Source organism: Talpa occidentalis, unplaced genomic scaffold (genome assembly GCF_014898055.3).
Source record: "Talpa occidentalis isolate TD23 unplaced genomic scaffold, MPIMG_talOcc4v2.1 talOcc4.10, whole genome shotgun sequence".
Taxonomy (NCBI): domain Eukaryota; kingdom Metazoa; phylum Chordata; class Mammalia; order Eulipotyphla; family Talpidae; genus Talpa; species Talpa occidentalis.
The window spans coordinates 81,168,490-81,195,992 of NW_023600993.1; the positions used below are offsets into that span (position 1 = coordinate 81,168,490).

At 38.4% G+C, this 27,503-nt stretch overlaps 1 long non-coding RNA gene across 1 annotated transcript in view; it reads right to left on the minus strand.

Annotated features, from left to right (window-relative positions):
* Window positions 1-27,503, minus strand: part of LOC119253743 (uncharacterized) — a 147,961-nt gene that overhangs the window by 13,913 nt on the left and 106,545 nt on the right. Inside the window, exons 3-4 of the long non-coding RNA XR_005127201.2 lie at window positions 24,387-24,417; window positions 6,351-6,424 (exon numbers count right to left, since the gene is read on the minus strand). This is a non-coding gene — a long non-coding RNA (uncharacterized LOC119253743). The remainder of the gene's footprint in view (window positions 1-6,350; window positions 6,425-24,386; window positions 24,418-27,503) is intronic.

Below are 27,503 nucleotides of genomic sequence, written 5' to 3' on the forward strand. Positions count from 1 at the left end.
CAGCAGACCTCTCCTCACTTGCCTGCTACTCCCCTCAGCAGTGTATTTCAGTCAGTCCACCTGTTCTGCTCCCCACTCTCTCTGGTGAATCCTCTCACCCTCCCCCCACCTCTGACCTGCACCCCAGCTCTTATATGAAAAAATAAATAAAATAAATCTTTAAAGAATACATATAAAACAATATTGTGCAATTTTTTAAACTATAGATGACCTGCCTTTGGTAGAATCATATTTGAATGGAGACTATAAAAAACATGGTGATAAATTATTAATAATTATTGTGATATGAAAAGTAATAGATTCAAATCATTCTTACCACTTCACTCTTCCTTCATCCACCACCCAAACATCCCTTTCTTCTGTTTTCACTGAACTTGTTAGTAATTTTACAGGTTACAGATGAGATTCAGTGTTTCTTGCTATGTCAAAATTCTTTTTCTATTCTTTTGGAAATAGGATCCCAGTTTTTTCCTAACAGATCCTTTTTCCATTGCCTTCGTTCATGTTCAATCAGAGAATGGATGTCCAAGGACACAATGCTGAGGCCAGTGGTAAGCAGGGGACTAGTTAAGTCTTGGAAGAAAAGGGAGGGAAGCTCTCGCTTTTCTGCTGGACTTAGAGCTTGCAAGATAACAAGCAGGAGCTGCTGTTGCCCTGTTACCACCTATAACCTCAGAATAAATCCAACATGGGGGATAATAAAGCCAAGAGATGGAAAGGCCCAGAAATGTGGTATCATTTAGATGCTAAATTCCAGCATGTTCTAAACCTAGACTTTTAAATTATGAACCAAAACATTCTTTGTCTTCCCTGAATACATTATTTTTTTTTCAAAAGCTGGGTTGATTTCTGTCATCATCAACCACAGAAGTTTCAATATACCCTCGCTGTGCCTGCTAGAAAGAGCAAGTCGGCCTTGACTTCTCCTTCTCCCTCATGTCTTCTCCCCACAGATACTCACTTGACAATCAGTTCTACCTGCTCTCCTTGAAAGATGCCTCACAAGTAAATTTCCCTCCTTACGTGTTCCTCATCAGCCACCATCATCCAGGCTTTTGTCATCTTTTCCATACAGGATTGTGATCATATTCCAGTTAGATTCATTATTCTCTACCTCACTCTTCACAATGCTGACAGTGTCATCTACCTTCCTCAAGACAGCAACTCTCTGCCCTCCTCAAAATTTACCTGTGGCTCCCTATTGCAAAACTAAATGAACAAACCAAAAAGATAACAACAAAACAAATGTAATGTTTTGCCTGATATTTCAAGCCTGTCCTCTCCCCTTCTTTTTTTGTCTTCCCAGATTCTTCTCTCACACTGAGTCTGTTTACACAGAAACCCCTGCTCATTACTCCCAGACCCTAATATGCAGTTCCTTATCACAGTGGCACTTCGAGTCACCTCTTCCAGGAAAGAGTTTCAGACTTGTTACCAGCTGCCCAACCTCAACTTCTAGAAATGGCTTAAAATTGTCTTTTTTTTTCCTGTAATGCCTTTTTCTGATTGTGGAGTAAAATTTTTACTCATCTACTTTATACTTAGCAGCACAATCATAATAAGCACCACATCTATAGATTTTGAATTTCCTCAAAACAGAAAGTAGATCTTATATATCTTTGCCACCTTCCAGTAAAGAAAACTGTTTTATGAGCAAAAACACCATTACCTGAATGCCTGACCAGATGCAGACACCTTTACATAAACCAAAAATTTTTAACAATGTCCCCTTAAACTACTGATGCATTTCCTTGACAGATAGGGCAATTGAGGAAATTGCGTTGGTAGTAATGTAGGATAAAAATGACTCTAGGCAGGCTATTTCCATACCAACCAGAGTGAAGATGTGCTTACTGTTTGATTATTTCATACAGAAAACTAAATCAGAGAATTCAAAAAGCAAAATGAGGCCTAAGACAGTGGGTCCATCCACCCACAAACAGGATTCTAGTAACTTACATTACTCCATTGCTTATGTCAATAATAGTTTTTTCTTTATTTTCTTTATTTTACGTAGAAGAACTGGGGTGTAGGCCAGAGATGAGGGTGGTGAGAGGATTCACTAGAGACAGAGTGGGGAGCAGAACAGGAGGATTACTGAAATACACAGCTGAAGGGAGCAGCAGGCGATACAGGAAGTCTGCTGCGCCATGTGGGTTAGCTCCCTGGCCAGGGATCGAACTCAGGTCGTAGCAGTGATAGCCCTGAGACTTAGCCCCTAGGCCACCAGGAAGGCCGGATAATAGTTTTTAAAGAGAAATTGATCACATTCCATTTTCTCCCTGCACTGGTTTTACCTTAACTGACTTTCCTTTTCATCACCAGCATTTACTTCTTCACAATTTCTCAGGAGGCCCATAAAGAATTCCTGCTTCATCTGTGATAAAGGAAATCTTTGCTGTGCTTTGAATACATACCTGTGAGCCTGCTATGTGACCCTGTGCCTAGAGGGAGTGAGACCTTATAAAACAGTGAGCATTCCTGCCCCCAGAATAAAAAAATCCAGAGCAAGCAGCCCCTTCAAGAAAATGGATGAGAATCAGCAGAAAACATTATGATGGGTAATCACTCCTTGTGGTCTGTGACTCAACTGAACTATTTGAACTTAGCGTTAATGGGCTTTGTGGGTTATGTTAGCTCCTGAAAACCACAAACATCAGTGGTTCAGCAATTGGCCAGTGATGAACTACCCTAGAACCAACCAATCTAGAACAGACTAGCCAAAGACATGTTGAACCTGCCCATCTCTTTCCCTCATGAAATCTTTAGACGTTTAAGATACACCCTTGCTTGGTTTGGTATTCTCAGGGATGTGTTCCAGTGGATATACCCATTTACAGGCCAGTTCACAATTCTTTCTTAATTATTCTATGAAAAATTGAAGATCCAACCTTCAGAACCTCACTTCTGTAGGTTGGACAAACTTTTCTTGCTTAGGCCAGAAGTAGACTTAGTGTTTAACTCTCAGTCACCTGGTTATTGTCCAAAGTACTCTAAGTTGTCAAAACTATTTCAATTCAATGGAATACACTAGGCAAAGCAATTAATTCAGAGCTCTGATACACATGTTCACTTTAGCAACTTCAAACACATATTAAAGTCAGGCTACTTGAGCAGAGCATGCATGTGCTTTAGGTAGCAAGGTGAAGCATATCCTGATCCAGTGGCTAAAATGATTGATAACACTCATAGTTCAAATGTGACTGGAATGTGCACAGTCTCCACAGGCCCAATCCCTCTCTTGACTCTGTTATGAGTCCTCTTATTCATTTCCATCAGTTAGAACTAGAGAGGTGGACAAAATGGCAGCAAGCAGCACTCCTGGCTCTCAAACATTTAAAGAGAGATCCCCTTTAGAAGCAGCTGAGGCATCACCTCAGCTGTTTTGAGTTAAGCTCCATAATGTAAGCTATCAAAATTTTTACACTGTTGAGGCCTCCCTGGCGGCACAAGGATTAAAGTCTCAGTGCTATCAAGCTATCGCCAGCCACTGCAGCAGGAGTTCCATCCCTAGCCAGCGAGCTAACCCACATGGCACAGCAGACCTCTCCTGTCTCACCCGCTGCTCCCCTCAGCAGTGTATTTTAGTCAATCTGCCTGTTCTGCTCCCCACTCTGTCTCTGGTGAATCCTCTCACCCCCTGCACCTCTGGCCTATACCCCAGTTCCTACATGCATGAATAAATAAAAATAAAATCCTTTAATAAAATTTACACTCTTGACAAATCTTTGCTCAGAGAATAAATGGGTGCACATTTAGGAAAACAAAAATTCACTTTTTTTTTTTAAACCAAGGAACTATTACTTTAATATTCTTTTTTCTTTGTACATATAATATTTGAGGAATGGCAGAGGCATAATATTGCAGACATCTGAGTCATGGGTTTAATGTCTACATTTAAAAAGTAGAAAGTTTAAGAAAGAAAATTATAGCTATAACATCTTTCATTGGCTTTACAGACCTGAATTACTAGCGTTCTAATACAATGGTTATTATAGAACTATGAGATCATGAAGTATTAAGTTTTCTCAGTAGGTCAATAGAAAGGTGCTAATTAATATAATCTTATAAAATTATCATTATTATTAACAACAATACTAATAATGTATGACATGATATCAGAGAATTGACACTTTCTATTACATGATAGCCACAGCAATTTTAAGCTGTAAAAATTTTATTTGTTTTTATATGATAGATTTAGGTTGGTAACAATACTAAGAAGCTTCCTAGTTAACAGATTTTAACTAGATATGCATTTCATTTATCACACCAACAGTCTCTTATTTCTCTTTATCAACCAATATAATTTTTTATTTAAGTTTGAAAGGATTTGGGAAGGCAGTTAGTCTATCTTCCTTTTTCTTATGAAGGAAGATATTTAATATCAGATACTAAGTGCAGAAATAAAATTAATGTTTCCAGTTGTTGTAACTTATACATCATGAGTTTTAGATCAAAATTAAAAGAACTGAACTTTTTGAAGGTAAAGGAAATTGTTGAGTCAGAGTAACACGTAGCACTTCATAAGTGCCTGTGTTACACTGGTCTAGGTAATTACAATCTCTAAACAAGAGTGGAAGAGGTAGGACTTGGTGTCCCTTGGTGTCAAACAAAATTTATTCTATATGAGTTTTGTTCTTATCCTACTTAAAATTAATTAACAGGGACTCTGGGTCCCTGTTCGGGAAATCTTCAACATATCATTGTTCTGTACTGTCCTAGAAGCTTTTTCCAGGTCCTTATTACAGTTTTTTGGTTTTTTTTTTTTTTTTTTAAGATTTATTTATTTATACAAGCACTGAGTACAGTCAGAAGCGCAGGAGGGTGAGAGAATTCACCAGAGCCAGAGAGGGACCAGAACAGGCAGACTGACGAAACACACTGCTGAGGGGAGCAGTGGGAGATACAGGAGAGGTGTGTAGCGCCATGTGGGACCCTCGCTGGTGGCCGGATTGAACCGGCGCTGCAGAGGCTGCGGGCAGCTTCGCAGCCCAGCGCTCAACCACTGCACCACCAGGGGAGGCCCGACTGACTTGTTCTTTTAAATAATTTTAAGAGCCATCACCTTCCTCAGCACATCACTAGTTTTCTTAGCAAGTCCTTTTCTTGAATATAATGCAATGGTAATCTGCAAGCCATTCCAATCTGCAAGTCTTTAGTAAGTCATTGCATTACCAAATTATCAGGAAGCAGATACATTTCTAAATCCCTTTTAATAACATGACTCATACATATGTATAACTATCAATGTCAAGGAAACTTGGTTTCTCTGACGGGAATATCAAAGTTTTTGTAAAGGATAATTAGAGTTAGACACACTGATGCTAAATTCTCACTCTTACTCTTAAAATCTCATGAAACTGATTTAAGTCCTTTACATTTAGTGAACTTCAGTATTTTTATATGTAACTGTGGTTAGTCAGCTTTCTCAGTGGGCCACATATCATTTCTAGGGAAGCCACATGATAAATTTTTATGCATCCAAGAGGTGACAATATTCTTTTTTCATAATTATGTTTAATTCATTTTTATTTTATTTAATCACAATATGATATAGATTTATGAGGTAAATCAAAGATTCATATAAAAATATTAATCTCTACTTGTCTCAAAAATGGGAGCACATGAGTCCACTTAAAAATAATATCACTCTATCTAGTATCAACTTAAATATATTCTATTTAAACATTGAATCACATTTTTTGTTTTTTAAAGATTTATTTATGCATACAAAAGCTGAGGTGTAGGCCAGAGATGCAGGGGGAAGTGAGAGGATTCACCAGAGACAGTGTGGGTAGCAGAACAGGCAAGCAGAATGACTGAAATACACTGCTGAGAGGAGCAGGAGGTGAGACAGAAGAGGTCTCTGTGTCATGAGGGTTAGCTCCCTAGCTGGAAATGGAACTCAAACTCAGGCTGCAGTGGCTGCTGATAGCTTCACAGTGCTGAGACTTAACCCCTTGCACCACCAGGGAGGCCCTGCATCATATTTTTTAAAAGTCACTTGCATACATTGCCCCAATTTCCTTTATATGGGAATTAGCCATTGGAAGTAGGTAGTGCAAACATTATCATTTCCATTCTTCAAATGTCAAAATGAGGCAAAGAAAACAACATAATTAGCTTAACTTAGATTCTATTAAACAACAATGACAACAACAAAATCAGTCTTGCAAGAAATTTCCACTCCAATACTCATTTTCTGCTATCATAATTTTTCCAGGGTAAGATTCTTAAGGCAATTTTCTAAGTTCATAACCCTTAGTTGCACACACAATTTGGGTAGTTAAGTAATTACTTGATTATCACATGCAAATACCACAATCATTGTCACATAAAAATAATACCTTTAAACATTGGAGCCCAATGGAGGATGGATGGTCAGGGAAATCAAAATTCCTGTGCTTCTCAAAAAGGATAACTATGAACAGAAAACATTGCAAGCCATTGTCAGTATTTAGACAATCAACTCTAATCTATATAAAGAAGCAATATGGTGGTATTCTAACTTCAAACTCTTCTTTATTAGAAGCAGACATTACTGATAAGTTTTTGGAACCATATAAATTCTGAACTCAGATCAGAATATTTGAGTTTAAGATGAACTAATAGCTATCCTCAAAATTCTTGAAAAATATATAGAAAGGGGGAGTTTCCAAGCAGATTCTATGAGAACAACATTAATCTGTAAACAAAACATGGCAAAGACAAAAAAAGAGAATTACATATCAATTTCTCTGATGAATATAGATATAAAAATCCTCAACAAAATCTTAACAAACAAGACTCAACAATACATTAAAAGGAGCATAGAAAATAACCATGTGGGATTTATTCCAGGGACACAGCAATGGTTCAACATCTGAAAATCAATGTAATATACCACATTGACAAAAGGAAAGATAAAAATCATATGATTATATCAATCATTGCAGAAGAAGTATTTGAATGAAACTGAAAGGAAGATGCTAAACAAAGTAAGTCAGAAGGAAAAAGACAAATCCCCATGGTTTAACTTATATGTGTAATACAAAGAATGAAAACAAAAGGTCAGACAAAAACCAAATCAGTAGCAAACCCATGACATTTGTCTGCAAATCTGAGGCAACCAGAAGAGGATGGTAGTGGGATGGGAGCTGGGAAGGCAGGGGGCCATATCTACATTTGTTGGTGTACTATTGGGGCATGGTGTGAAAACATATATGTCTATAAGTTTGAATGTATAATCTCTAAAGTGAATGCAATGATATAAACCAATTTTACCTCAATAACATAAAAATTAACTAATTAATCAGACCTATCATTGGAGAGCTTGGGGACATTTGGGCAAATCACCTAAGGCCTAAATCTTCTAATATTAATCTATAATTATGAGTAATAATGTTAACCTCATAGGATTGAGAAGGGGAATGAAATAAATTTTATAAAAGTACTGTGTGAACTCTGAACCCTGTACAAATAAAGCAGATTATTATTGATTTTAAAATGTATATGATGCTAGCAAATATCCCATTAGAGCAGACACATTAGATAATTTTTGGTTGAACAACAGACCATCTCTAAAGAAGGTTACTAATTTCAGCCATCTCCCCCTTATTGAAAAATTATACAGTATGAAAGGTTTGTGATCCTCTTTTTATACCCAAAATTAATGTAACCTTAATATTAGTCCTTTAACTACCTTTTGACCCCATAATTGAGAGTTGAGAACAGAGAATCTGGCAAGAAATTCAAGGAGAACAAAAATAAATGTCTGCAATATTAGAAATAAGGCCCTCTAGTGAAAAAGAAGAGGACAAGATTTTTTTTCACTATCTCAATAAATCCATGAGGATTGTGGATTTGCTACAGATTTTAAGAAATAAGGGAAACTGTTTCATATATGAGACTGAAAATAGCGCACTGAGTGAAATTATAACTAGAGAAAGGTATGTAAGATATTGTGCAGAATTGTCTAAAACTCAGTGGCAAAGTATCAGAAAGTGTTTTTCTAGAGATGAATAATAGAAACATTTACAACTTCTGATATGGTCCACCTAAGAGAAGGCTAAAATATGAACTGAAGAAGATGTGAAAGATTTTGCAGGAGATACGATTTTAGAATGATCACACTCCATCTTCATTTGTTCATGAAGAAAAAGTACATTAATGCTGCAATCCAAATAAGGGATCAGGGGGAAAAAGTAATTATAATAAAGTAAATATCAAAATCAACAGGTAACTATAAACCAGAGACATTCTACGGGGGTGGGGGGAGTAGGATCAAAACAGGGGAGGGAAGAGCACAAGGGACTATGGTAATGGTACATGGGTGAATGGGGGGTGGGAATTTCGTGGGATCTGCAACCAAGATGAGAAAGCATACCTTGTACAAAAATATAGAATGATGTAAAAAAAATAAAATAAAATAGGGCCTCCCCTGGTGGCGCAACAGTTGAGCACTGGGCTACGAAGCTGCTGCAGCCTCTGCAGCGCCGGTTCCATCCCCGGCCACCGGCGAGGGTCCCACATGAGTGCGCAGACCTCTCCTGCCACCCACTGCTCCCCTCAGCAGTGTACTTCGGTCCTTCTGCCTGTTCTTCTCCCAGCTCTGGCTCTGGTGAATTCTCTCGCCCTCCCGCGCTTCTGACTGTGCCCAGTGCTTGTGTAAATAAATAAATAAATAATAGTTAAAAAAAAAGCATTAAAAATATATATATAAAATAAAAAAATTAAAAGAGTACATTAATGAAAATGTGTTGCCTCCCCTTTCCAACATTCTCCTTCTTATTCAGAAAGAAAAAAGAAAAGAGGGAAAAAGAGCAGTTGTAGAGACAGGGAGGGGGGATTTTGTCCTTGTCCTGTCATCCTGGGTGTACCCAGGGATTTGGGGAGGCATTAATACAAAGAGGGAAGGAAGCACAATGGACTATGGTGGTGGACTATGGACTATGGGTGATTTGGTGCCAGGTGCAATGCCCAACAAGGGTATCCAAATATCACCTCAATTAAAAATAAATATATACATTTTAAAAATAAACAAATAGAGAGATAAAATAGTCAGCGTTCTTTAATAGAGTGAAAGTTATGAAAAATGAGGCAGCACTACAGAACTGTCTCGGACACCAAGAGACATGAAAACAGTGCAAAGTGGGATCATGGATTGGGTTCTGGAACAGAAAAAGGACATTAGTAGAAAAAAATGCAAATTTGAGTAAAATCTTCATTTTAGTCAGTAGTATTTTGTGGAAGTATCATGGCTATGCAATATGTTTACATGAGAGGAAGCTAAGTGAGGGTATGTGGGAATTCTCTGTACTATTTTTGTAACTTTTCTCTAAATCGAAAACTATTTCACAATAAAAAGTTAAGGTAAATTTTAAAAACTCAAATGTTCTTTGTAAAATTAAACCTAAATCTTGATCTCTTCAGATTAGAAATATCAAAAACTTTCTCAAATTCCTACAGTAAAACACAGGAGATCACACAGGGCTTGATCGGGATTCAAACAGCCCTGAGACCCAGTTTCTTTCTGTCCCTCAGATACATCTGGATGCTGCATGTCGTGGCAGGGTGACAGGAGTAACTCCAACCTGTCATTCCTGACTCAAGGCCAGAGGGAAATGACAGCAGTGTCTTTTTCTCAACTTTCCATTAAAAGTAAATGTATTTTGATTCATTGATTCTGATTGGCCTAAATGCAGTGAGCAAGGCATCTGAGAGCTGAATTTTGGAGGATCAATGGTGTCACTGAAGAACTCTGCATATGTTTTTTCCAGAACTCCAGGGAATAGACACTGGTGAAGAAACCAGATACCCACTATAAGAGGTTGAGGGATAATACAAGTTGGAGCATAGAGTGAATGGGAGGACCTCTTGGACACATTTTTCAAGATTTTTCCTAAGGTTCCAATTTTATCTTTACTTATACTCCATAGACACAAGGAGAATTTTCACTTATCAAAATTGGCCCTTCATTGTGGGCCTCCAGACACTTCCACAGGGAAGTTGTGTGGTTCCCTGGAATGGACAAATCTTAAAGTCAAGGGAGTTGGGGGTGCTTTCCCACACCTTTCCATGAATGGCACATGCTTTGTAAATGTTGCTGACCTCTCTATGTTTTAGGAATCATAGCAGCAAAGCAAGAATAATAACATTTTACTAAGGTTCATGGTAAAGACAGGAATTGTCAGTGAGAAAATCCTGCAACAGGATCTGCAACAGGATCTGCTCTAGGCCTTGTGATCTATTTCTCTTCTGCCATCCCCACCACATCCCATTCAAATGCCAACTTTCTAAGTGGTCCTCATCTGACCCTCAGGATTTTTGAGAAGTCAACAGTCCAAATAGAAGTAGAGCACAGCACTTTAGTTTGTGATTCTCGGCACAGGAATCCACTGCGCAAAGACCAAGGAAAGAAGGGTTGTCATCAAAGGACGAGTCCCCTGACTGTTGCTACTGATAATTCCTCTATAGTACTTGATGCCACATGAGAAATTCAGAGAAAGAACCCAATTCAAGTGTTTTATGAAATGAGATCTCTATAGGGAAGTTGGCTCTCTAAAATCTTGCTGCTCCTTATTTATCAGCAAATGACCAGCTGCACCAGGTCGACATGAAAGCCCTTGCTATTTGACCCCATCAGCAGCCACCCCGCAATAGGTCACCATCTCTTAATTAGACAAGGGAGTTTTCAAATGTAATCTCTTTGCACTCAGCAGGCCCTGGGTCAAACAAAATCTGACTAACCTGCAGCTTGTGTTTACACAGCTTCCAACAGTTCAAAAAGCCAAGAGAAGATCAGAAGCTTATCTTCCAGCCAACAGGGGAGGAGGGTAGGTGGAATTTGACAGAAGGTTGTAATCATCTGCGTTGGGGGATGAGGGGGAAGCCTGCTCATCTGTTTTTCAGCGTGTTAGGACAAGATGCTACATTTCTAGAAACCAGATGTAGAAAAAGGTGGACAGATGCCATTCTTGTGGTTTAATTAAGAAAAATAAAGATCTAATACAAGTTTAGCTCTGATGACTGCGCCTCCTCTCTGGCGAGCAAGGGCAGAGGCGGGGAAGGCTGGTAGAGGATGAGCTTGGTGGATGTGCTGGCCAGCACGTGGCAGCTGTTCACGGTGAATCCTATTCTAGCTCATGGCCATGTGTTCCAGCCCTTTTGGAAAATTACCTCCAAATAACAGCTCACGAAAGAGCAACTGTAACCAGCCCTATAATTTAGTCGTAAGAGGAAATTCTTTATTCATCAAGTGTACAGGATGCTAAATTAGTTCTATACCCATGTGGGCTCTGGTTGGCAATTTTATTTGAGGGTAAACCCTACCTTGGGGAGGAGTTCAGCCAGAAGGGATGGTGCCCAAGGCCGGCTGGTGTCCAGCTAGATCAGACCACATATTGGGCCACAAATTGGGTAGAGTTCCTGAAGAATATCTCTGGGACGTGGTCTCTGTCACTATTTTTTTTTTTCTGATATGTATTGGGGGAGGGAGTTGTGGGGAACGGGTGAATTTGCTCCTTCTCAGCCCAAGAAATGCTAGAACAATTTTCACCAGAAAGCAAACTAGACTTGCCAGAAGTGCAAGATAGGATTGAAACCAAACACAACCTGCTTTTGCATTTATAAACCAATCTGTAAAAAATTAGAAAGACATATATATTTTTTTCTTATTTGTTGGTTTGTTTTTGGTTTTGCTTTTGTTAGGTGAATCTGTTCACAGCTTAGAGTCCAGGACCACTCTTGGTGATCATTAAAAATAGAAGAAAACAAAAGTACCTAGAAGGCATTTGGAAGATAGATACATTTCAGAGGACACCTTTTTACCTTAAACTACATCGCTATTTTTATGGACTTTGTTTTTTCTTTTAATTGAGAGGTTGTTGAATTCCTCAGCTGTACTAAACATTTCAAGAAGTCTATAAATAAGCCAGAAAGTTTTCCTTCTGCCTAATCAACAGGTTGCCTAAAACAAGACTTTCTTTTTTACACTCCCTACATTTTAAGATTGCTAAAATTGGGCTACATTCTGAAATAAAAATCTTATTCCTCCTCTTAGAAATCTGATTCACTGCCTCCATCTAGGAATCTGAATAAAAGACTATCCTTCTCTTCTTTGCTCTCTTTTCAGTAATCTCACAGATGCCAACCTTAATTGTATTTTCAAGACTTCTTTATGTTTAAATATTAGGAGCAGCCACTCTCTGTAAATGAAGTCTGCATTGTGAAGTCACCTAACATTTCAGGCAGGACATGTCTGAAAAGGTACACAAATTTGAGAGAAAATGATACTGCAGAAACAGCATAGATGCTTTCATAAATGGTAAAACAACTCAAAGGCAAAATTAGAAGCAAAGTACTGACATTTTATATATATATATATATATATCTCACTAGTTTCAAATAAAGCAATGCAAATAAAGTTAGTTGATTTGAGCAATTTTGTCAACCTATTTATTTCCTGTTTTCTGTTCTAAGGTGCCCATAAAGGTGAACAGCGACATTACATCTCTAAATTTGAACTCATAAAACGTTAAAATGAATTGGCTATTTGAAGTGCAGAATTTTTTGCTCCATAAAAAAGGTAACAAAACAAAACAAAATCTCCCCCAAAATTCAAACTAAAGAAATTTTGTAAAGTATACTGAAGAAATCTCTTAAAGTGATTGGGATACATTCATGATCAATTGCATGAACTGAAGTATTTTAATATATATATACAGTTTCATTCAACGTATTCATGTCCAAGAAAGCATTCCTGAAATCAAAGACCTAGGTGCTTTTTTAGTTTCAATTTATTGGGGGAGAGGGGTTGAGTGGTATTGGGCAAGAAGAGAACACAGAACTCATTACAAACTTGCATAGTCAGAGTAGAGGACAGGATAAAGCTGAATTTATAGTTTACTCACCTAAGTGCAAGAAGTTTAATGTGCATTTGCTAATTTGCTATTGAAATCCCAACCAGGTCTCCCGGCTAAATCTATGAAATAAATAAGGAGTCAGAAGATTTTTACTCCTCCAGTCATTGAAAGATAAAAATATTACAACATGACCACTGAGTGGTCTTGACCACAGTTGAGAGTAAGTCCCAGACAGACAGGGCCAGGATCCCCACAGAGATGTGAATCCCGAGTACATCAAATTGAGGGAGGAATAGTGGTGAATGGTGAACCCCACCAGATAGACCAAGTATCTGTCCTGCTAAGTGCATCACCCATTTCTCAAGTTGAACATTTCTCAAGTTGAGCATTGGTGGCCAAATCTCCACACTTATTTTTTCAAAAGAGGTTTATCCTAAGAAAAAGCTCATCAACCTATGATGAAGAGATGAAAGATATTGAAGCATGGCGTCTTCAAACTACTAAGAAGCTTATAGCTATAGAAGGAAGTCAAAACTCTGTGTCACTATAATTACAAAGTATACATTCATTTATTTCACAAATAATCATGGGGGATAAAGGATACCCAGGCACTGATCTATAGTGATAAGATGGCAGAGCATAAGACAGATAAAGAGCTTGGGGGTTTTCTTCAAATGGACTAGAATGTTTGGGAGGGTGATGGGGAACCAACAGCAAACCAGAAAATAATTAAGCCAGCAAGATCAGGTCTTAGAGTGATGTGTAATTATATTGCCCAAAGTGATGGGACGAAACCATCGACCTCTCCATGGAAGGAGTGTTTGGGGAGATAACATCTGAACAGAAACGTGAAGGACAGAATGGTGTGAGCAAGTGAAGAAATGGGGTAAGAGGGCAGACTGAGGAAACAGCAAGTGCAAAGGAAGGAATGAAATTAGCATCTTCCAGGAATAGCAAATGTGCTAGGGGGCCATGACTCAGGTCTTGTGAGAAAAAAGAAATGACACTAGAGATAAGCAAGGGTAGAACACACATACCCTTGTCAGCCCAGATAATGGCTTGACTTTTGTTATAAATTACAGGACAAACTACTGGAGGGTTTTAATTTGGGGAATGGCATGTTATGATTAAGAATGTTGGAAAATCATTAAGACGGCTGTGCCACCCCACCAGTGGAGTCGGGGAGTGCATGTTGGAAACAAGACGATCCTATTACAGTCGTCCAGGCAACAAAAATGGCATTTGTACAGGAACCATGGCGGAGAAACAGGAGTCAATATGTGTAGCATATCACTATGTTAGGAACAAAGGTAACATTTTTGATAAACAGGATGTCACACATGAGGCGAAGCAGCATTCAGAGTTTCTCATATGAGGAGGAGTATTTTGGTTCTTTTCTACTTGATCTGGCCTGCCTATTCTACTTACTGACAGAAAAAAAAAATTAGCCAAATTGCTTTCACTGAGTCTTTCTCTTAGTGCTTCCCAGTCTGTATTCCAACAGAATTTCACATCCCAAATAAAAATGGTATTTTTTTTACAATAATTAAAAAAAAAACATGATTTATGTGGCGGCTTAAAATTTTTTAATAAAAGCTTGGCAGTCATTGCAAGACACAGGCAATTTCATCTCCCAGTACATTCCTTTAAATGACATTGTTTTGAGCAGGAAGAAAACCAAAAATGATGCTCACTCTGGTCAGAAATTGTAGAAATTGGATAAAGGGGCTTCAAAAAGAGCTGATCAGCATTGAGCACAGAGGCCACACCATGAGAACCATCACCATGAAAGAAATGAGTGGAGCCCTGATCTATGGGGCTTGGAGGCATCTCGATCCTCACGGAGTGTGTGGATGTGAAGACACTCTGCTACCCTTTGAGCCAGACATATTCCCAACGTGCTGGTTGTTGCCTAGGCACATGGTAAGCTGTCTAGAACAGCATCACCCAGTAGAAACAGAATGGGAACCACACACATTTATTTAAAAGTAAAAAGAGGGCCTCCTGGGTAGCGCAGCAGGTTGAGAATAGCGCTGTGAAGCTGTCTGCAGCCTCTGCAGCGCGGGTTCGATTCCCGGCTGGCCAAGAAGAAACCCACATGTTGCAGCAGACCACTCCTGTCGCGCCCGCTGCTCCCCTCAGCAGTGCTTTTGGTCCACTCTGTCTCTGCTGAATCCTCTCACCCTCCCGTGCCTCTGGCCTGTACCCCAGTTCCTGTATAAAAGTAAATAAATCTTTAAAAAAAATAAAAAGAAAAAAAAAACCTGAAATTATTTTGATAAAATACATTGAAAATATAAAATTTTAATGTGATGAATATGAAAATTGTTCATGACTTTGTGACTTTTTTTCACATTAAAATTTTGAAATTTGGTGTCCAGTATGTACTTATAGCATTTCTCATTTGGTCTAGTCACATTTCAGGTGTCCAGTAGTCAACATTTGGCAAATGTCTACTGTATTACACATCACAGCTCTAAGGGAAAGATAGGTAGGTAGATGGGTAGGTAGGTAGGTAGGTTAGAGATGACAGGAACACTCTCCTCTTAGCAAGAGTTTGCTCTCAAAAATTCAAAAAGAACTGATAGCACATCATAGACATGATGCCTTGGTAGTTCATAAGGAAGCAGCTAATAACTGCCCCCCCATGTAATAACATAGCATAGAAATGGCAACCTTGATGTCTGAGAAAATACAATCATTTTTAATGACTCATGGCTTTATTTAGACTTTTATTTGCAGCTTCAACTATTTGCTTTATGATACTTGGAACCAAAAGGAGGGACATACACATAAAAAATTGAAAGTTGACTTATTTCACTGAGCATGATCCCTTCCAGCTCCATCCATGTTGCTGCAAATTGCAAGAGCTTATCTTTTTGATTGCTGAGTAATATTCCATTATGTATATGTGCAAATACCAGATGGTCTCACTCATGGCAGGAATTTAGAAAACCTAAATAAGGGACCTGGAAAAAGACTAATTATAGTAAAGTAAAAATCAAAATCAACCAGCAACTATAAACCAGGGACACACTATGGGGGGGGAAGGGGGAAGGGAGGAGAGATTAGGGTCAAAATAAGGCAGATGGGAATTGTATGGGGACTATAACCAAGATGAAGATGCATACATTGTGCAAAAATTATAAATGATGTAAAAATATATAAAATAAAATTAAAAATAATAAAGAAATGCTAAAGGTGAAAAAAAATTAAAAGTTGAGGGGTTTTTTTGAGTCCTTTTCTTTTCTAGGGGTGAAGCCATAAAGGGACAGTAAAATCCCTAAAATGCTTTATAGAGATCCTGAATGATTGTCTTTGTCTGGACTTACCTTTTCATTTTTAAATGCTTATAACAATGCTTTCTCCAAGAACAGACTGTGTATGAAAGATTGCACCTGAGTGTCAAAGAAGGCTTGTGTTTGTATCGCCAAACTGCAGATAAGAAAATCATGGCCCAGAAGGTGACATGATCTCTTTGGCACCACAGTGAAGGCAGATGGGCAGACTTCTAAACAGCACCTGTCTGCTGATGCTGAGATTCTTTATCAGCAGTGTCACTGCATCCCCAGTATCATCAGCATCACTGTTACCATGTGTGTCCTTTGCTGGGCATGAAGAGCAAAATTGTTGCAAGTGAGAAGATTTATGATCGCTCTTGCAAGGTGACCTGAATCAGTGATTCCCATTTAATTATTCTTCCAAAATCACACTAAACATCAAATGTACAATTAAAATTTATTGAAACAGTAGTAATTCTTGCCAACTATGGATTGATTTAAATGATGAGAAAACACAAGGGGACTTCTAAACTAACTTAGCCTGAAAAGACCAAGAACATGGTGTCACAAGGACAGGAACTTCAGAATGGAGGAATAACTCATGGATATTTTCAATGACAAAACAGGACTTTCAGAGTGGAAGGAGTCTTTTCCCCTATAGTGTTCGCCAGTGAAGCTGTAGTCTTCTAGGAACACAGCTGAAGACTGCATATCTTCCAGAGTCAGGAAAACTCCTACGGAACAGAGGACTGATACTAAGAAAAATTTTTTGGCAGGTAAACATATAAAAAGTATGGACAGTAAGATTTGAGGCAATTTCTTTTTAACCAAATCCACATTTTAGTAAATGAATAAATGAATATATATATATATATGTGTATATATTATATATATACACATAAACACACACATAGATATAAAATAGTATTTAGAGGGAAGTACTGGGAATGGTTTTAGAGCCATTGTAGATGCTTTTTAGAAGAAGGAACTAGAAGTTCACAGAGATAAAAGCATAACATGGTAGATAATTTACACAAGTGGGTGGAGATTACTGTTTTGTCTCCCTCTCCCCCTTTTTCTGTGGAGTCACACTTCATGCTTGTAGGTATAGGATGTTTTCTACACTCATTGCCACACTTATTTAGATGGTTGAATCTGTGTGAATGCTCATCTCCACTCCCAAGAAGAAAGCCACTGGGACAGGTACACACAAAGCAGATGTACCCATGCACTGGAGCATGTAGACAGGCCACAAGGCAGCATTCTGCCTGGATATGAAAAGATGAAACAATGCATTCATGCGCATGGTATTTCATCCTGTGAGAAATTAAGGAGACATGCAGCCACAAAGCCCACTAATTCCAGGGCATCCTATTCAAAATTCAAGCAAGTAATCATTTTTTCATAAGGAATTTTTTGATAGTCATTTTCAGTGAAAGAAGAAGCAGACTGAAATAAAATGAGTGTGAATCTGGTAGTGAGTCTTAATTAGTTTCCACTATGTGGGACAAAAATTCTCACAAATACGCAAGAAATAAAGTCATCTCCATTTAAAGAATAAATAATAAGCCATTTTTAAGGGCACTGTTGAGACCATGACCATTAATGAGGGTATTCCTTGGGGAAGGAGAAGTTGGATTTGATCAAGAAATAAGATGAAATGGATTTTATTCCTCCTCCGTTCTTTTCTTTTCTACTCTAATTGTAGTAGTAATATCACTGACCCCGAGCCCCCAAGCTCAAAGGGCTCTATTGATTACCAATTGCAAATCACTTTCCCTCAATTGTTTCTAAATGACCATTCAGTCTCCCCTTGAACATACTCATTGTCTCTCAATATATTTCCCCCCCTTGATGAACTGCTCTATTCATTAGGAACTTTTAATTTATATTGAGTCAAACTGTTTCTAATTAATTTGTCTGCTGTTCTCAGTGCTTAGTAAACAATGAACAAAAATAAAGATAATTTTAAAAAGTATACAACATGATTGAAGCACTTAAGAATGAGGTGCTCTAAGGAGAAAAAGCAGAATTAACAATAAGTGAGAAGTTAGCTACTGAAAGGGGCCTGTACTTCTGTGTACGTTAGAATTAAGAGTCCATAAAGGATCGGGAAGGAATGGAAGATTGCAGGAAGAAGGACAAGCTTAGATAAGCAGAAATAAAATAGAGAACCTCCCCCAGACACAGCAGGAGGAAGAGCAGGGAGACAAGACAATTGCAGGGATTTGGATAAACTGCAGGTCAAACACAAGAGTACACATAGCACGTACCTGTGATACAGGTAAAGTGTTTTTTACTAGGAGTGTGGTATGCATGGCAGTTAGATATCTAGCAAGTCTAAATCAATTTTGGGATAATAGCTCTTGAAAAATAAAAATTTAATGCAAGTATTGCATATTGTTTTATTTTTCAGTTAACTATGTTTACTTTGGAAAGCTGTATATAATCTTGAAATTGCATCAATTTCAAATTGCTGTGTATATTTCCAACATTTCAGTCTTGGTCCTTTTCTTATCCAAAGTTCCTATTTCAAAGGTAAATGACATTTTTGTTCCATCATTACCTGGCAGCAGTAGGATACCTAAACTTTTCATTTTACAGGTAACTTTCATGGCATCCTGCCCATTTATGTCATATGAGGTTAAGAAGTTGCAGCCAATCTTTTGGTTGAAAAGGAAATTTTGCTCTAATTTCAAGTCCAACCTTTCTCAATGACATGACAGCAGCTACAAGAACCTCAAAACACATGGATCACGCATTTCCTGTTCTGTCCAAAAGATATTAAACATCTCTCTAAAACTTTACTTTTAGCTTATCTTCTATCCCATCTATCTCTCCATTGAAAGTCAAACGGTTAATAACATCTCAGGGAGGTGAGTGGCCATACAGATATTTACATTAAAGAAATAATTCAAAATGGAAATAAGACTTGTGGATCTCATAGAACTTTTAGTAACTTGGCTATAATACAGTAGGCCCAGTGTTGAATAGGCCTAGATTTGAATTCCAGTTTTGCCATTAATTAGTTACAGAAATTTGAACAAGCCCCTCTGAAAGCCAGTTTCTTGACCTATAAACTGCAGACAATTATGTTGAGGATTAAATAAAACATTCATATTAGAAAAGGAGCTTATAGAGTGTCTGGAACATTCTACTCATTCCAAGAAAGCCTTAATTCCTTTATTTGCTTATTCACTCACACATCTCCACTAATATAAATCAAAGAAATACCCCAGTTTTTCTGAATTCTTTTGGATCAAAATAAAACTGAAGAGGTAGAATTCAGGGTTTGTGTGGAAACTACAGGTGAAAGAAATGCAATGTATTTTTGTCACAAACTTTGCTGCTTACTTTCTATCAAATGAATAGGACATTTGAGCTGGTTTCAGTCTTTCAGGCAGAGCTGACACATGGTTTGTTCTATTGTGATGTTTGGAGTAGATAATGAAATCCTGGATATCTTCTGAGGAAATTTTGGAAAAGTCAATGGTGGGATATAAAGAAAGATTGTCCTGTGGAAGAGGCTGTTTTTCTGAGAGGACATTGTATTGCTGACCAGAGGCAAAAAAAAAAAATAAAATCCTAAACCATTTTACTTACCTTTTGCAACATACTTGTCTCACAAAGACTAACCAAAAAAAAAAAAAAAAGATTTTCCCCAATATGGTACACTGTTCAATATACTATGCAACTCTAAGTGTATTTTTGCTATTTTATTTGCCTTGTGATCACAAATCTCACTTGCCTTCCCATTTCTGGCTTTTAAATTGCATTAACTATTATTATTTAGAAAAAGTGGCTGATAACCTTCTTTGTTCTTGAATAGCCATTGTAGGGGCTAGTGCTACAATCATCAGAATACCTTGATCCAAACAAGTTTACAGAACTTATCTGCGAGTAACTATCAGTTTAGGTTTTTAATACTGAGACTGTTATAGTATTCCTGAATTTATTTTTTTTCAAAAATTACTTGGTCCTAATTTTATTTTTAAAGATTTTATTTTTATTTATTTATGCATACAAGAACTGGGGTATAGGCCAGAGGTGCGGGGGGTGAGAGGATTCACCAGACACAGAGTGGGGAGTAGGACAGGCAGATTGACTGAAATACACTGCTAAGGGGAGCAGCAGATGAGTCTGCTGTGCCATGTGGGTCAGCTCCATGGCCGGAGATGTAACTCAGGTCACTGTGCCTGGGGACAGCTTGATAGCGCTGAGATTTTAACCCCTATGCCACCAGGGAGGCCCTTGGTCCTAATTTTTATATAAATATGTATATTTTGGGAACATTCATATGAAACCTTTGCATTGACCATAGAAAGATTTCACATCCATCTATTAAACACTATGCCATTTTAGAAATTAAATGGAAATTTATACAGAATGAAAACTTGGAAAATTTGAACTAATGTTCTTAGCCTTCTACATCATCAAACCTTTGCACTTGAATCTAAAATAATTACCAACACTTTTAATTTCAGTGGAAAAAGTTAAAGAACTGTCATTTTTTTCTTTCAGAGACTAGCATAGCATCTCAGGCAGTTAGTAGGATCAGCCTCTCATCCTCTCATCCGGCAGCGCACTGAAGGATTGCAGAAATCTTCCCCACAGACAATCCCTTGTGAGTCTGTGTCCACACCTTCAAGAAGTTAGGAATGAACTTTATCTCCATCAAGCTGACAATGATAAGATTTCAAAAAGGAGGGAAGACTGACCACCCACAGCCCTGTTGTCTCCAGACCAGATCCAGCCAGATTTGCAAATACCACTATCACAGTACAAGTAGTATCTCCAAATTGACAGTCCTGCCGATTGGCAGGCCTTGAAGATGTTTTATCTAATTGTCTAAGAGCAGGAAGGAGAGCATGGCATACACTCATTTTCATTTAAATGTAGACAATTTTGACCTTCACTGTTTTTCTTCAAGCCAAGATGCTCCTAGTGACAAATCTCCTGCAATTTGATTTTTTTTTTCTTTTAAAGAAGAAAATGAAGACCTCCCCTTGGAAAGCCATCAGGAAATGAAGAAAGGTGTCTACATAAGCAGGCACATGGCCAAAGGTGACAGGGTGACAGCGAACAGCTCAGGAAATGAGTCACCCCCTTTGTTGGTTTTTATTTTGTCAGCAGAAGAAAGACATCAAAAATAACGTTCCACAAAATCAATAAATAACCTATCATCCATGTCTGAGGCCCTGCTTTGTAGATGCCTCCATCTCTTCCATCCCTATTATTAAATGAGTCAATGGTGGAAAAACTCCCAGTGTTTTATGTGGAGTTAAATCAGATGCCAAATCTTCTCGGTCTTATCGCATGCACCAAAAAAATGTCATTAAAAAAAAGCACACTGGTACTGAGAGAAGTGGAAAGTTGTCAGGGACACATCCTACTGTAGCAAAGTCATCCTACAAACAGAGAGCACATTGCATCCCACCACAGAGCAGCACACGCAAAGAGAATGAATTTAGTTGCAGAAAAATGTGGCATGCTCCCCGCTGCCTCTGATCATTGTGTTGACTAATAGCATTTTTTCAGTTGTATAAGTATGTCTAATAACTTGCTGGAAAACCAGGATGAAACCTCTCCTACTTAACCTCTAGAAGCATCTAAAATATGCAAATATTTAATAAAGCATTGCTACAATACTCATACATCCAAGAAAAATAATGCATAAAATTATACTGGTACCATCTTAGACAGAATACTATTTAAGAGATTTATTCTCACAAGACCTTGTTGTCTGCTGTGTTCAAAATGTTTCAGATTTTATCTCTTCATCATGTAGCTTGAGAGAGATTATTTTTACCTTCTCCTATTTTCCCTGATGACTGAAATCTTTACAGTCTTCAGTTAGTCATATCCCACAGCCTACTAATTGTCAGATGCTGGAAGATGACAGTGATTGAAGTCATGATGAACTTCTGAGACTGAAGTCCCGTCTTTATCAATAAGGACAGAGTTACTATGTTATGAGTCACCCCAAACTGCTGCTTTTTTTTTTGGTGGCATTAAGACCAGAGGGCAGACTTTTGAGCAGCTGTGTTTGAGTTACTGGCATAGGAAGTGGGAAGGTTATGAGTTGTCTTGACTGTGTCATTCAGTAAGAGCTTACTTCCCACACAGGTTACAGATCTATCTTCCCAAAGTAGTTGGTTAAAATTAAGATGGTTAATTCTCTTATTAACACATCGTATGACAGAGTCATCATTTGCAAGATCTTGGAAAGTCCCATGTTAAACTCCATTGAAAACCAGTTCCCAAGTTCAAGATCAACTTAGGTGCCATCTAAACATTCAACCTGAGATGATGAGAACAAAGCACAACCATCCCTTTATCCTGTTTCATCAGTTGCTGCTGCAAATATCGACATCCAAGAGCTCCCCAGCTTTCATAGACAGCATCTCCTTTTAATCTGAGTTTTCTCTCTTTTTAGAGATTAGACAATATTATGCATATATTATTGGTGAGACACACTTCATGTGGCCTATCACTGCAGTGCTAGGATTCATACAAGCCCAGGGATCAAATCATGTCTCTGGCATGGCAATGACATTCGTGCATGAGGTTATTGGTAGCCTAACCCCCATACCTTCATGTCATCATAGGCTCTCTAACTCCCTTCCTCCCAAATCCCCATGGAAAAAGAAAACTGAATAAGTTTAATGCACCGGTAGAAAACAGAGTTACATCAATCAATGGAACAAGGAGGAATGTCTAAAAACATCAAGCAGGTGCAGAGTCAAAAATGAAGAACCCACACCACAACACAGGCTGATGTAGAAATATTTTGTTAAACTGCAAATGTGTTCATTTGAACTTTACATTAACCTGATATGGAAGCTTCAGAAGCAGGAAGTGATAAGGAACAGTCAGATTCTTTAGTGGACCCTTTGACACTCTGGCCCCCATGGTAGCTAAGGACTAAGGCAATTGCCTCCAGGAAAAAAGGCCCAAAGACATTCTTTCTGAATAAAGTTGAAGATCTGCCCAGCACTAATTCCAGAGATGTATTAGGGCTGTGAGAAAGGAAATAACAGCAAAATTTCTGTCACTAAAGCACTCTTCTCCTGACACTCCCTAATACAAACTCTCTCTGTACCTAAATTAAGAGAGACTACCTCCCTCCACTCAAGTGACTGGCTACCCACCTACCTTCCTTCCACCCCACCTACATCTCTGCAGAGTCAGGCAGCTTGTAATCACCCTCAGAATACAATTTTATTCCATTTGTGTCACATATACCTACTTCAATTACTGATATCAGTAAGTTATCATTCCCAAATATAAATTGGGGGTCCAGAATAATCCACAGAAGACACACAATGCAAGAGAGACACAAATTGAAGAAATGAACTAACTGAAGTGAAAATAATCCCAAGCATCGATGAAAACATAATTAATCTCATCAGATAAATAACAGGCATAATATGGTAAGCTTGATGTATGTTAAAATTCACAAGCCACAGACTTGGATCATCTTTAAACCCATGCTCTATTCTGAGTGCAAATGTCTGGCTTTATACTTCCCATGGGATACAGACAACTGCTAATATTATACAAAGGGAAGAAATTAAATATTCTGAAATTCTGAGAGATCACAAATGATGCACAGTTGAATGTTGAGCCAAAGACATTTAAGGAGCCCCAATATATAGAGATTGGCTTGCTGTAAATATATCACATGTTCTGTCCTTGGATCACTTAGTGTTGTTTCTGTGTGTGTTGGTACGCTCTTCTCTGCAGAGACAGCAAGGAAATCTGGGGTCCTGACATCGAAGTAAAGGACTCCAGTGCTTGAAAAATACTTGGCCACAGCTTAGCCTTCAACAGAGTACTTGTGAATACTACATTGAGTACAGCACACACAATGCTTTATTTCAACACTTGATTTATCAGGCTAAAGTATCTTTGAAACAATGCTATACTCTATATAACATGAAGAGCCTAGGGTTAAGTGGAATAATTGTTAGAATAGTCAACAGAGAGAAACTGTTTGAGAAAAGCCAGCTTCCAAATGGGGGTTTTTATCTGTGTATTGTCACTTTAATCCTCTAAGTATTTTCAGTTTCCTATGAAAGAATTGAAATTTCCTGAACAACAATACTGCCAAGAGTTATTATCCCTATCGCCTACCTTCAAAGAGTCATTCTCTATTCAAATGGCTTATATCAAGCCTGAGCATTATTAAGATTACATGCAACTTTCCAGACATCTACCTAATCAGAAAGAACAGTCCCAAAAGAATATACAGACTTACATATTCACAGATCATGCAGTGCAGGATAGCCCTGGGGAAAAAAAACAAATGGAAAAATCACAAAAAAGTAAAATGACTTTCCAAATTTTTATCTTTATGAAGATGTATGCAAAGGTTGATAATTTTTATATTAAAAATGAAAGGTTTACTTTTATGACTATAGAAGATGTCTCTGTGTTTCTTTGTCTCATCTTTTTACACAGCCTTTTTGCAGCATTTCCAGACCATACATGTTGAGTTCAGGCCCTCATGTCAGATTCTGTGCATATCATTTATTTGCTGATGACTTGGCATCCGTTAGGAAATTCAATTCTTTTCAATAGCGTTGAGTCAGTCACTTATTCCAGAAGAGTTTATGGAGTGTCTCCTCTGTCAGGCAGCATTTATGAGTTAGAAAAACAAAGCAGTCCTCTAGGAGTTTACACTCAAATGGGAGCCTGCTGGACGCAGGCCTTCCTTGAGATACTCAAGCCTTCTGAGAGGCGCAGAGCACTCACCTGTGCTGGCGGTGTTTTAGTGCTCTGTGATGATGAACCTCCTATGAGGAAGAGAAATCACCTCCTTCCACAATGCGCAGAGTTGATTTCATGTCCCTTTTCTCACCTCTGCCAAGAATTACAAAACCCATTTATCTGAGATCTGAAAGACTCAGCTTCCACCCTCTCCTGCTGATAGGTTTCTGTGGCAACTGTCAGAGGAGGCATTGGGGTGACAGACAACTGGGGTTTTTTTAATGATATGGTTTTATATACCTTTTTCTTATCTAAGAAGAGAAGGTATTTGGAATATATTTTTAAATGAATTTCCAAATGGAGAAAAAAGAGAATAAAATGAGCCATTTCTTTTCCTTTCAAATATTCTGGTTGTGACCTTGGCTCTGTGCCCAGACAAGGGGTAGAGGTCACAGAGGAAGGTGAAGCTTGTCTCCCACTAGGAGGATAGACCAGCAAGGTGTGTCCCCTGGGGTTTCTAACCACGTATCCCCAGTTAATGACCTGGAGGCATTCTCCTCCCTATTTGTAGCAGGGGATTTTCCACTATGGAATTAATACTGTACTGGCTCCTAGTACTTCACGCCCTGAATCATTTTCAACATTAACAGGGGCTGGGCCCCCTATGCGGCAGGCAGTCTGGAAGTTAGTTTAGTAATCAGCTAATTCTTTCCTGAGGAATACTCACACCTCATAGTGAGTAAGCACACACCACTAATAGAACAAAACAAATGAGGTTTGCGTTCAGTTGTTTCCTTAACCTATAACCTGACAAGTTATAGCTACCAAGTGTATTGATATTTGACATCACCAGGCTTATCCCCTCATCTCTCAGTCAACAGACCTCCTAGGGCAGAGAGAACACTGGCTTCCCCAAGCGTCTTTCTCCTTCCACTTCTGTGAATTTTGTTCTTCACCATTGCGATCACCTTGCCAGTGGAAATATTTACACAGTAGTTTAAAAAGACTGCTGTTATTGTGAGTCATAGTAAAATTTTCATGTTGAAATATAAATATCATCTCATTTTTTGAGAAAAATTCAAGTGAAATGAACACATTGAAAATCTAGAATTACATATCACATTAGAACCGTAGAGATCTTTGCGATAACCACCGCAACCCTCATGAATCCAAATGGAAAAATGAAGCACAGATCAGGGGCAAGACTTAGGTATTATCCAAAGTCAGTTGCACCATTTTTTTTCACTTTGTTATCGCCTAGTAATTTATTGCGAATAGTTCTTTTCTATGCTTTAAAAGAAAAAAATAAAGTTTACAGTGTTTAGGTGAGCTTGTGATAAAGTTGAAGGAATCCATTGTTAACTTACCAATGAAGAAACAATCAGAACAACAATTTAAGTAAATTCAGGAGAAGGATTAGATGGCCAGGCTGAAGTCCCCTTTTACTTGCTTGTTTGAGACAATAGGCTTGTCAACAAGAAAACCATTTCCCCACAAGATAAGAGGAAGAAGATGAACTGATGTGACTAACAGTTGTAATATACGACTCCCGGGTTAACAAATGTAGACTCCAATAGGTAACTTCATAGATAAAAGAATGAATATAAATTACAACTAGAACAAGTTTGAGAAGAGATGGTCTACGTTGTCAGACTGGTTGAGTAGACCAGTAGGGGTCTGGCTGGAAAGAGAAGAGCAGGGAGTTACCTAACTAAAGCTCTGCGGGGTGATGAGGAGATGAAGGCCACCACATAAGTCTAGGAACAGCCTGTCTGCTGCCACTGACAGAGAGAGAGAGAGAGAGAGAGAGAGAGAGAGAGAGAGAGAGAGATTGAGAGAAAGAGAAACAGTAACAACCACAGAAAGGGATAAAGATAAAGAGGGAATAGGTAAGAAAGTCAAAACAAAAAGTATGACCACGGGGCCTTTACTTTCTTAAGATCTTAGCCAAGGGCCTCCCTGATGGTGCAGGGACTAAAGACATAGCACTATCAAGCTATTGCCAGCCACTGTGGCCTGAGTTCGATCCCCAGCCAGGGAGGTGACGGACATGGCACAGCAGACGTCTCCTGTCTCGCCCACTGCTCCCCTCAGCAGTTTATTTCAGTAGATCTGCCTGTTCAGCTCCCCACTCTGTCTCTGGTGAATCCTCTCCCCAACCCCCAACACCTCTGACTTGTACCCCAGTTCTTGTATGCATAAATAAATAAAAATCTTAAAAAAAATAGATCTTAGCCAAGATTTCTTATTCCAATATCAGATACTTGGTAGTTTTATTTGTATGGACAGGCTTGAGTGAAACATACAGCATGGGGGCAAATTGAATCAGGATCTGAAATTTCTTTCAGGGAGCACTGTAGATCCATCATGACCTCATGTGGTAGGTGGGAGTTAAGAACCAAGTGTGCCTAAAATGATTCCTTTCTGAAAGTATCCAATATTGAAACTCACTTGAAAAAGCATTCTTTAAATCCTAACTATATCCCCAGACAATCAGTTCTATGGATGGATCACCTCTCCTGAATTGGAAAAACATTGGGAGGTAAGCTGCTGAATCTTTTATGATTCCTCAAGGCCTCTGAGGATTCCTTAAACTGGTAGTGATATGAGCAAAACGGATAACATTTTCTATCTTTTGAGACTAATATTTCTCACCAGGATGCTT